The following is an 11,339-nucleotide window of genomic DNA, read 5'->3' as shown; positions in this document are numbered from 1 at the left end:
GTTGAGTAATGAAAATGATTGGACACTTCCTGAACCAACTCCTAAGCCAACTCCGAAGAAAAGGGGTATTCTATTTCTCAGTTTTGAAGATATGCAAGAGGCAAAGAAATCTATGAAAGAAAAAGGAATTAAAGATGAAGATATTAAGAATTTACCACCTATTGAAGGATACATGGTCTTGATAACATTACACGGGTAGTGAAGGTAAATTCCCTCTGTAGGTTTGATGAAGGTGATATTCCTCGTAATAAGTCTGCTAGCCAATGCTTAGATGAGTTTGATAATTTTATTGTTAAACAAGAAAACTTCAATGCTTATGTTGGTAGACAATTGAAACGCAATGCTGATATGCTTGAACACTTGAATGATTATATGTCTAGAGTTAAAGGTGAACTTAAATTTATTAGTAAACATGCTTCTATGGTTACCACTCAAGTAGAAAAAGTACTTAAGGCTCAGAATGATTTGCTCAGTGAATTAAATAATAAGAAAAATGATAATGCTATTATAGTTATGACTAGAGGGGGTAAAATGACTCGGGAACCTTTGTGTCCTGAGGGCCACCCTAAGAGAATTGAGCAAGATTCTCAGAGAACTAATGTTGATGCACCTAGTTCTTCTAAGAAGAAGAAGAAGAAGAAAAATGATAGGACTTTACATACTTCTAGTGAACCTGTTGTTGACACACCTGAGAATCTCAATGATATTTCTATTTCTGATGCTGAAACACAATCGGGTAATGTCAATGATGATGTTCATGTTGATGTTCAACCTAGCAATTATAATGATGTAGAGATTGAACCTGCTGTTGATCTTGATAACCCACAATCAAAGAATCAACGTTATGACAAGAGAGACTTCGTTGCTAGGAAGCAAGGTAAAGAAAGAGAACCATGGGTTCAGAAACATATGCCTTTTCCTCCTAAACCATCCAAGAAAAAGGATGATGAGGATTTTGAGTGCTTTGCTAAAATGATTAGACCTATCTTTTTGTGTATGCGTTTGACTCATATGCTTAAAATGAATCCGTATGCTAAGTACATGAAAGATATTGTTACTAATAAAAGAAAGATACCGGAAGCTGAAATTTCCACCATGCTTGATAATTACACTTTTAAGGGTGGAATACCTAAGAAACTAGTAGATCCAGGAGTACCAACTATACCATGCTCCATTAAAAGAAACTATGTTAAAACTGCCTTATGTGATCTTGGAGCCGGTGTTAGTGTTATGCCTCTCTCTTTATATCGTAGAATTGATATGAATAAGTTGACACCTACTGAAATATCTTTGCAAATGGCTGATAAATCAACTGCTATACCTGTCGGTATTTGTGAGGATGTGCTTGTTGTCATTGCAAACGTTACTATTTTAACAGACTTTGTTATTCTTGATATTCCCGAGGATGATAGTATGTTGATTATCCTTGGTAGACCCTTTTTGAATACTGTAGGGGCTGTTATTCATTGCAACAAAGGCAATGTCACTTTTCATGTTAATGGTAATGAGCATACGGCACCCTTTCCGAGGAAACAACCTCAAGTCCATAGTATCAATTCTATTGGAAAAATCTCAACAATTACTATTGGAGGTTTGAATTTCCTCTTCCTACTGTCAAGAAGAAATATGATATTCTTATTGTTGGGGATGTGCATATCCCCATTGAGATAACCTAGTGTTATTCGAAATTTCTCCGGTTTCATGCGATTTGGAATGAGTTTGTTAACAAGACTTGATCAACCTTGTTAGTGGATTCCTTGTGATGAGCATGAGATGGATGAAGTTAGAAAGCACAACCTTCTGTGCCCTCCTTTTACTTTTTGTTATTTATATTAAATAAAGCAAAATAGTATTTTCTATCTTCTTTCTGAATTATCCTTGCAATAAAAAAATACCCCAAAAATAAAAGTTCTCCAAATGCCCTGAAACTTTAATATGATTTTTTCCATAATATTTAAGAATTTTTGGCACTGAGAACACACCAGGGGCGGCCACCATGTGCCCACGAGGGTGGAGGGTGCGCCCTACCCCCCTGGGCGCCCCCTGCCTCGGGACCCCATGTGAGTCCCCTCCACTTATTCTTGCACCCACACACTTTATCTTCCTCCAGAAAAAATCATCCACCAGCTCAAACCCGTGTTCTAGCTCATCTTGCTGCCATTTTTGATCTCCTTGCTCAAAGCTCCATTCACAAAACTACTTTGGGGGATTGTTCTTCGGTATGTGGCTCCTCCTATGGTCCAATTACTTTTTATTCTAGTGCTTTATTTATTGCAAATTTTTGCTGCTTATGTGACCCTGTTCTTGAGCTTGCATGTCAAATTTATGTGGTCAAAAGTAGTTCTAATGCATGATATAGCCTCTAGACACTTGTAGGAGTAGTTGCTATCAATTTTGTTGAGTTTGGTTCACTTTTATTTTAAGTTACTAAATATTTCAGAAATTTTCAGAAAAAGGTGAAGAGATTTTTGAGGGGCTCATCGAGCCGAAGCTCGAAGGATAAGCAAAGTGAATAGAATAAGAAGCCCAAGTATAATCTCCCTCGTACTGCGGAGGTTCAGCAGTGTGAATGGCCTTGTGATGAGTTCTTGAGACAAGCCGGGATTTATGAAGATTTTTATTGTTTGGCTGAGAATGCAGGCCTCACCGACTTTCTCCACGACTAGCGTGAATAGTATCTCTTACTCACCAATTTTTTGTGCAAAATTTTCATTTCCATGCTAGGATATCGCCACCTTCGGTGGAATTTTATTTATATGATGAGCATAAGGAGATGTCACTTTATGATTTTTGCCGGGTTTGTAGGATACCCTTTGAGAGCAGCATAGAGGAACCACATTGTAATGATGTGGAGGGATTTATTGATATGATTGTTGTAGGGGAAACGAGGAAAGTTTTCAATGCAAGAATCACAAGCATGCATTTTCCTATTCTACATTACTTTGCAATATTTGCTAGTAGATGCTTAATTGGTCGTGGGAACTATGAAATCTTAGTGCCCCTAATATTGTTATTTTGCGCCATGCTTTGTTTCGTGATACCACTTTCAGTTTAGGCGCTATTGTTGCTAAACGGTTAAATTTGAACCATACAAAGGGTCCCGTCTTAGGAGGCATCTTTGCCTCGGGCCTTTCTGCACACTTTAACATACATATTAGGCATTATGAGGAAGAGGAAAGGTTGCTGCCTCATATTTTTCTAGATTATAAGAGCATGGTAGCACATGATTTTATTTTTAAGAATAAGAAGAAGATGCTTAACAATAGACTAATATTTGATAAGAATCACTTTGAAACTATTACCTTGCCTGCTCCCTCTTTGTTCAACATATTTTCAGGCACGTACCTTGTTTTGCCGGAGGCCGTTCAGGCATACCAAAGCCTGACATTAGCTCTAGAGCCGGAGCCACTATCTGATCCTCACTGTCAGTCTGTTTACCAGTGGGATCCGGAGGAGATCGCCAACCAGTGGCACCCCGAAGACCCTCCTCAGTACACCGGAGAGGGCAGTTTTGATCTGTGGCCATAGACCAACTTAGGCCAAAAGCCTAAGCTTGGGGGAGTATGTATCTCTCAACGACATTACATTCATGTTCACACACTCATGCCAGTTGTCGGTGCTCATGCTTTTTAATTGTATCATCCATGCTAGTTTATTTTCTGGTTTAAGCTTTCTTCTTGTGTGTTTGAAAACCCTTAAGAAAAACCAAAAAAATTAGTTGTAGCTTTTAGCTAGTTTACTTACCATGTCTATAGTAGTGGTAATTAAAAAGAAACCCCAAAAAAGATTTCTCGTTCTTCTTTTTCTTGTTGGGAGCTTTCCCGTGTAAATAGTTTTGTTTCTTTTCTTTTCTTTGGGGGTCAGGAGGAGAAGACCATGATGAAATTGTTGAGTGGCTCTTTTATGCATTATTGTTGATCTAACCAAGAGCCCATATTACCTTGTCTTCTCCCTTGAATTGAATGCTTGCAGATTCCAGCTTAGTCCAATGCACGTGCACTATTATTATTATCCACACTATTCGGTTGTGCAAGTGAAAGGCAATAATGACGATATATGATGAACTGATTGAGATGAGAAAAGCTGGTATGAACTCGACCTCTCTTGTTTTTGTAAATATGATTAGTTCATCATTCCTGATTCGGCATGTTATGAGTGAAACATGTTTGCAATGACAATTAGAGATTATAGTTGCTTAGGACATGCTTAATTTGCTAGGAGTTTATAATGGTTTACCTTGAGTGCCGACATGCTATTAAAATGGTTGTAATGTGGTATGATAGGGTGGTATCCTCCTTTGAAAGATTCGAGTGGCTTGACTTGGCACATGTTCACGCATGTAGTTGAAACAAAATCAACATATCCTCCATGATATTTATGTTCATGGTGATTTATATCCTACTCATGCTTGCATTCAGTGTTGATTAATTTTAATGCATGTTCATGACTGTTGTCACTCTCCAGCTGGTCGCTTCCCAGTCTCTTTCTAGCCTTCACTTGTACCAAGCGGGAATACTGCTTGTGCATCCAACTCCATAAACCCCAACAGTTATTCCATATGAGTCCACAATACCTTCCTATATGCGGTATCTACCTGCCGCTCCAAGTAAATTTGTATGTGCCAAACTCTAAAGCTTCAAATAAAAATTCTCTTTTGTATGCTCGAATAGCTCATGTATCAAATAGGGTTGTATTAATCTTCCATGCTAGGCGGGTTAATCTCAATAGGGGTGGACTCCGCTCCTCACTCACGAGAAATTGGCTGGTCACCGGGATGCCCAGTCCCATGCTCAAATCAAAATAATTGCAAACAAAACTCCCCCAAGATTTTTGTTAGTTGGAGGCACCCATTGTTTCGGGCAAGCCATGGATTGATGCTTGTTGGTGGTGGGGGGGTATAAACTTTACCATTCTGCTTGGGAACCGCCTATAATGTGTGTAGCATGGAAGATATCGAGATCTCTCGGTTGTTATGTCGACAATGAAAGTATACTGCTGAAAATATTATTCATCTCTATTTCAAAACCGATCTCTGGACCTCTACAAATCCCTACTTCCCACTGCGAAGGGCCTATCTATTTACTTTTATGTTGAGTCATCATCCTCTTATTAAAAAGCACCAGTTGGGGAGCACCGCTGTCATTTGCATGTATTATTATTACTTTACATTGCGTATGACTGTGACTAGATCTCTTTTACCATGAATTACAATTTCCAGTCAGCCCTTGATCTTCAGGGGTGCTCTGCATTTATGTTTTGCTGTCTCAGAAAGGGCTAGCGAGACACCATCTTGTTATATCACATTATGATTGTTTTGAGAAAGTGTTGTCATCCGGGATTTATTATTATTGCTCGCTAGTTGGTTATGCCATTGATATGAGTAAACATGGGACCTAAATGTTATTGTGAATATGGTTAGTTCATAATCTTTGCTGAAAACTAGAATGTTGGCTTTACATATTTACCACGACAAGAGCAAACAGAGTTTGTAAAAGTTTTTCTTTATCACTTTCAGTTTGTCAACTGAATTGCTTGAGTACGAGCAAAGGTTTAAACTTGGGGGAGTTGATACATCTCCAACGTATCTACTTTTCCAAACACTTTTTCCCTTGTTTGGACTCTAACTTGCATGATTTGAATGGAACTAACCCGGACTGACGTTGTTTTCAGCAGAATTGCCATGGTGTTATTTTTGTGCAGAAATAAAAGTTCTTGGAATGACCTGAAAATCAACAGAGAATATTTTTGGAATATATAAAAAAATACTGGTGAAAGAATCAAGGCCAGGGGGCCCACACCCTATCCATGAGGGTGGGGGCCTACCCCCCTGGGCGCGCCCCCTGTCTCGTGGCTCCCCTGGTGCTCCACCGACCTCAACTCCAACTCCATATATTCATGTTCGGGGAGAAAAGAATCATAGAGAGGGGTTCATCGCGTTTTACGATACAGAGCCGCTGCCAAGCCCTAATCTCTCTCGGGAGGGCTAATCTGGAGTTCATTCGGGGTTCCAGAGAGGGAAATCCGTCGCCATCGTCATCATTAAGCTTCCTCCATCACCAATTTCATGATCCTCACCATTGTGCATGAGTAATTCCATCATAGGCTTGCTAGACGGTGATGGGTTGGATGAGATTTATCATGTAATTGAGTTAGTTTTGTTAGGGTTTGATCCCTGGTATCCATTATGTTCTAAGATTGATGTTGTTATGACTTTGCTATGCTTAATGCTTTTCACTAGGGCCCGAGTGCCATGATTTCAGATCTGAACCTATTATGTTTTCATGAATATATGTGAGTTCTTGATCCTATCTTGCAAGTCTATAGTCACCTATTATGTGTTATAATCCGTTAACCCCGAAGTGACAATAATCGGGATACTTACCGGTGATGACCGTAGTTTGAGGAGTTCATGTATTCACTAACTGTTAATGCTTTGGTCTGGTACTCTATTAAAAGGAGGCCTTAATATCCCTTAGTTTCCAATAGGACCCCGCTGCCATTGGAGGGCAGGACAAAAGATGGCATGCAAGTTCTTTTCCATAAGCACGTATGACTATATTCGAAATACATGCCTACATTACATTGATGAACTGGAGCTAGTTCTGTGTCACCCTATGTTATAACTATTGCATGAGGAATCGCATCTGACATAATTATCCATCACTGGTCCATTGCCTACGAGCTTTTCATATATTGATCTTTGCTTATTTTCTTTTTTGTTGCTATTGTTACAATCACTATAAAACCAAAACGGTTACTATTACTTTTGCCACCATCACTACTACTATCATATTACTTTGCTACTAAATACTTTGCTGCAAATATTAAGTTTCCAGGTATGTTTGAATTGACAACTCAGCTGCTAATACTTGAGAATATCCTTTGGCTCCCCTTGTGTCAATTCAATAAATTTGGGTTGAATATTGTACCCTCGAAAACAGTTGCGATCCCCTATACTTGTGGGTTATCAAATCCCCCTATGACTGGATGCCGAAAAAGGACCCAAGATGGGATCTCATGGGAACAGAAGGTTGTGGCAGTGGAAAAGTGTTTTCGTGGATGCTTTTGGTGGTTCGGGATTATATGTGAATATATAGGAGGTCAGGGGGTATAAGAGTATATATAGGCAAAAGAATTAGGTCAGGGGGTCACCGAGGGGCCCACAAGGCAGGGGGCGCGCCCTACCCCCTGGGAGCGCCCTTCCCCCTTGTGGCCGCCTCGTGGCTCTTCTGACTTGCACTCCAAGTCTCCTGGGTGTCTTCTGGTCCAAGAAAAATCATCACGGAGGTTTTATTCCATTTGGACTCCGTTTGGTATTCCTTTTCTGCGAAACCCAAAAACAAGGAAAAATAGAAACTGGCACTGGGCTCTATGTTAATAGGTTATTCCAAAAAATAATATAAAATAGCATATTAATGCATATAAAACATCCAAAACATATAATATGATAGCATGGAACAATCAAAAATTATAGATACGTTGGAGACGTATCAGTAGTGCCTGGACGCTACTTGTGAGATGCGTTGGGATTTCCCCGAAGAGGAGATGATGATGCAATACAGTAGAGATAAGTATGTTCCTCAGTTAAGAACAAAGGTTATCAATCCATTAGTAGAACTATGCAAAACCTTGTGAACAACACCTACACACAAAATAACAAATACTTTCACCCAACACAAACAAGGGGTTGTCAATCCCTTGGTGGTTATTTGCAAGGATCAAATCTCGTAGTGATAGATAGATAAACAAAAACACAAAATAAAATAACGGTAAATAAATTTTAGTATGGTATTATTGGATTTTAATGTATGATAAATATAGACTGGGGGCCATAGTTTTCACTAGTGGCTTCTCTCATGAACAAAAAGCATACGGAGGGTAAACAAATTAATGTTGGGTAATTGATAGAAAAGCGCATAGTTATGACGATATCCAAGGCAATGATCATGTATATAGGCATCACGTTCGAGACAAGTAGACCGACTCCTGCCTACATCTACTACTATCACTCCACACATCGACCGTTGTCCAGCGTGCATCTAGAGTATTAAGTTTATAAAGAACGGTGTAACACCTTAAGTAAGATGACATGATGTAGACAAAGTAACTCAATCAATATGAATAAACCCTACCTTTTGATCCTTAATGGCAACGATACAAATACGTGCCTTGTCCCTTTCTATCACTGGGATATAAAGCACCGCAAGATTGAACCCATTACAAAGCACCTCTCGCATTGCAAGAAATCTAGTTGGCCAAACCAAACGGATAGATAGGAGAGAAATACAAAGCTATAATAATCATGCATAAAAGAGTTCAGAGAAGACTCAAATAATATCCATAGATAATCTCATCATAAACCCACAATTCGTCGAATCCCAACAAACACACCGCAAAAGAAGATTACATCCAATAAATCTCCAACAACATCAAGGAGAACATTGCATTGAAGATCAAAGACAGTGAAGAGGCCATCTAGCTACTAGCTATGGACCCATAGGTTTGTGGTAAACTACTCACACATCATGGGAAGGGCAGCAAGGTTGATGTAGAGGCCCGCCATGATCGATTCCTCCTCTGGAAGAGTACCAATGCCACTTCCGCCAAATGGATTCATCCATGACGCTTGACCTCGCTCACCTTGGCAGCCAGCCGCAATCAAAACATGGGGCCAGCTCATGTGGCGAAGGGCATTGATTTGGATTAGGAATTGCAGAATTCGGGGCGAGAAGAGATGCCAAACGGGATGAGAACACAGGGAAGAGGCGAAGTGTTCACAAACAATTTCATTCAGCATCCCTTCCCTTTTGATTAGAAGCAAATAAAAATATCAACAAGTGGGCCCACTCACCCCACATACGCGCTTATCGCAGAGCTAGCTCATACCAACCCAACTTCCTCTTTTGTTTATTTTCTACCCAAATAGCTCCTTGTTCTCGTCTTTGGCGAGGGAGGCATGAGACCCATCGCAAAGTGGCGCTCGAGTACGTTGTGATCTTCTCATGTCACGACATCAATGGATAGGGTTGACATTGGACCTTGATGAACATCACCACCTCGTTGCCTTTGGTCACCATGCGGCGGTAGGTGGGCCCAATAACACACACACACACCCTCATGTCCCAGAACTTTCCCATTTTCTTTATTTTTTTAGCGGGTGACCTCATTTTCATAGGCGGTAGCATGGGACACATGACACTTGTCTGCCTTAACGAGAAGCTGAAACATCCAGGGGATGAATAGACACTTAACAAGGCAAATGTGCAGCTTCTAATTTTTCTTGGAATTTAAGAAGATTTTAGCACAAGTTAAATGGCAGCTATAATACAATCTTCACACGCACATCTAGATTATAGGCAATGGATAAAGAACAACATGCAAGTGCAAGAATGTAAAGGGAGGTCGAGATAGGAAGATCAAACAAAATTAAGACTGTCGGTGTACAAAAGTAGGGGTCCCTTTTTGTACTCCTTTACTTGTGCGCGGGCAGTCACAGCCCCACGCCCGTGGCCACGCTGGGCGGGGCGGAAGAAGCAAAGATTACCAGAGCTGTTCTCAAGACCAGAAGCATGAAGAGCTGAAGGGCGAGGTGAAACTTCCCCAGCAAGGTCCTTGCCGGGGCGGCTTTCACGGCCCCGGCAAGAACTTTGCCGGGGAAACTTGCCCAATGCCAGCAGGGCTGCCACTCTTGAACCTAAGAGTTCCGACGCCCTCAACCACATTGGAACCAAAGCTCGGGAGGCGCCTCCGTGATGGCATGCAGATCTTTGTGAAGACCAAGAACATACAAGACTAGATGAGAATCAGAAGAAGAAGATCCTCGGCAAGATCCTTGCCGAGGATACCCACGAGACCCCCCAGCACCCTTGCCGGGGATGCCCACAACGCCGCGGCAAGACCCTTGTCGGGGCCCCGGCAAGACTCTCGCCAAAGACATCCGTGGGGCCACAGCCAGGCCCCCACCTGCCAAGACTCTACCGTCGTTCCCACGCAGCTGCCAGCCCACCAACTAGGCGAGCACCTGCGTGGCAACGTGCGGCTTCCAGGCCAACTCAGCAAGCACCTGTGTGGTGGCATGCAGGTCTTCGTGAAGAATCTGCCACCACACCAACTCAGTAGCCAGCCAGTCTAGCGTGGCACTACACGCCTCGCCAGTTCGGACGTGCGTCGAAGCCGGGCGGGGCGGCGACAGCTGGGATGAGCTTCCTTGTCATCCCCGATAAAGCAAGAAGGGCACATCGGCAGCGCATCAAAATGCGTTTGTCCTACAGCGCCAGGAGATAGACTTGACTACTGTACAACTTTCCACCTCCTATGTGCCACTGTGGCAGCCCTTTATCTATAAAAGGAGGCCTGCGGCGTACTGGGAGAGGATTCGGACTTTTTGGACCCGACACGCTTTGTAGCTAGTCCAAGAACACTAGATAAACATAAAACAACAGGAGTAGGGTATCACGCATCACTTGCGGCCCGAACCTGGATAATCCCCCCGTGTTGATCCCTCAAACCTGCTCTTTCCACAGCCCCGCGCCCGCCAACCATAGCAAAAGGGATTCTTCGTGATCCTGTAGGTGTCATTTCCCCCGACATCTTTGGCGCGCCAGGTAGGGGCGCAAGCTGTGAAAATCGTGTTTGGAGGTTAGCACACCGACTTCATCATCACCATGGCCCCCAAGAGAAAGGGGATCACAGCGATCGGCTCATCCTGGGCCGGCCCGTCCGTGCGAGCACGAGCAGGCGGCCGGGTGGCCACGTATGGGACTGGAGACGTGGCCCGCGAGCATCCATGACATTCTGGTGATCGGAGCCAGGCGAGCGGCGCCGTCCGAATCCGAGACGACGAGCTACATGCCGCTGGGTTCGGGGGCGGGGCCGTGCTGCCCACGGGCGGCGCGGCAGCCTCGACGGCACCCCAGCTGGCACCCGTGTCGCGCCCCTCCCAGGCCACACGTGATTAGCAACACCGCGATGCCGGAGAACCCAGGCACCGCCGCGGAAAGAGCCCTGTGCGCCACTCGCAGGACGAACCAGGCCGGCATGCGTGCTTAGACGCTGGTGCAGGCGGCGTGCGACCGCGAGACCGTGATAGAGCCCCTTCTTACCCGGTTAGAAGTCGGAGCGCATCACGGTCTACGTATATCTCGCCGCCACCTACACCAGCAAAAGCGCTGGCGCGCGTGCAGCTACTCCTCGACTCCCCCCTGCTGTGGAGAAGCTCGACGAGTGGAGGGCCACCATCTGAAGCCTTGTCAGCTTCGCTAACAAAGACCAGCCGCTCCCAACGGGACCCTCACACCGGCGTCCTGACGAGCCGGTGCATGCCGACGGTGGGGGACCAG

This window comes from Triticum dicoccoides, chromosome 3A (genome assembly GCF_002162155.2).
Source record: "Triticum dicoccoides isolate Atlit2015 ecotype Zavitan chromosome 3A, WEW_v2.0, whole genome shotgun sequence".
NCBI lineage: Eukaryota > Viridiplantae > Streptophyta > Magnoliopsida > Poales > Poaceae > Triticum > Triticum dicoccoides.
Note: the sequence above shows the minus strand (reverse complement) of the source record.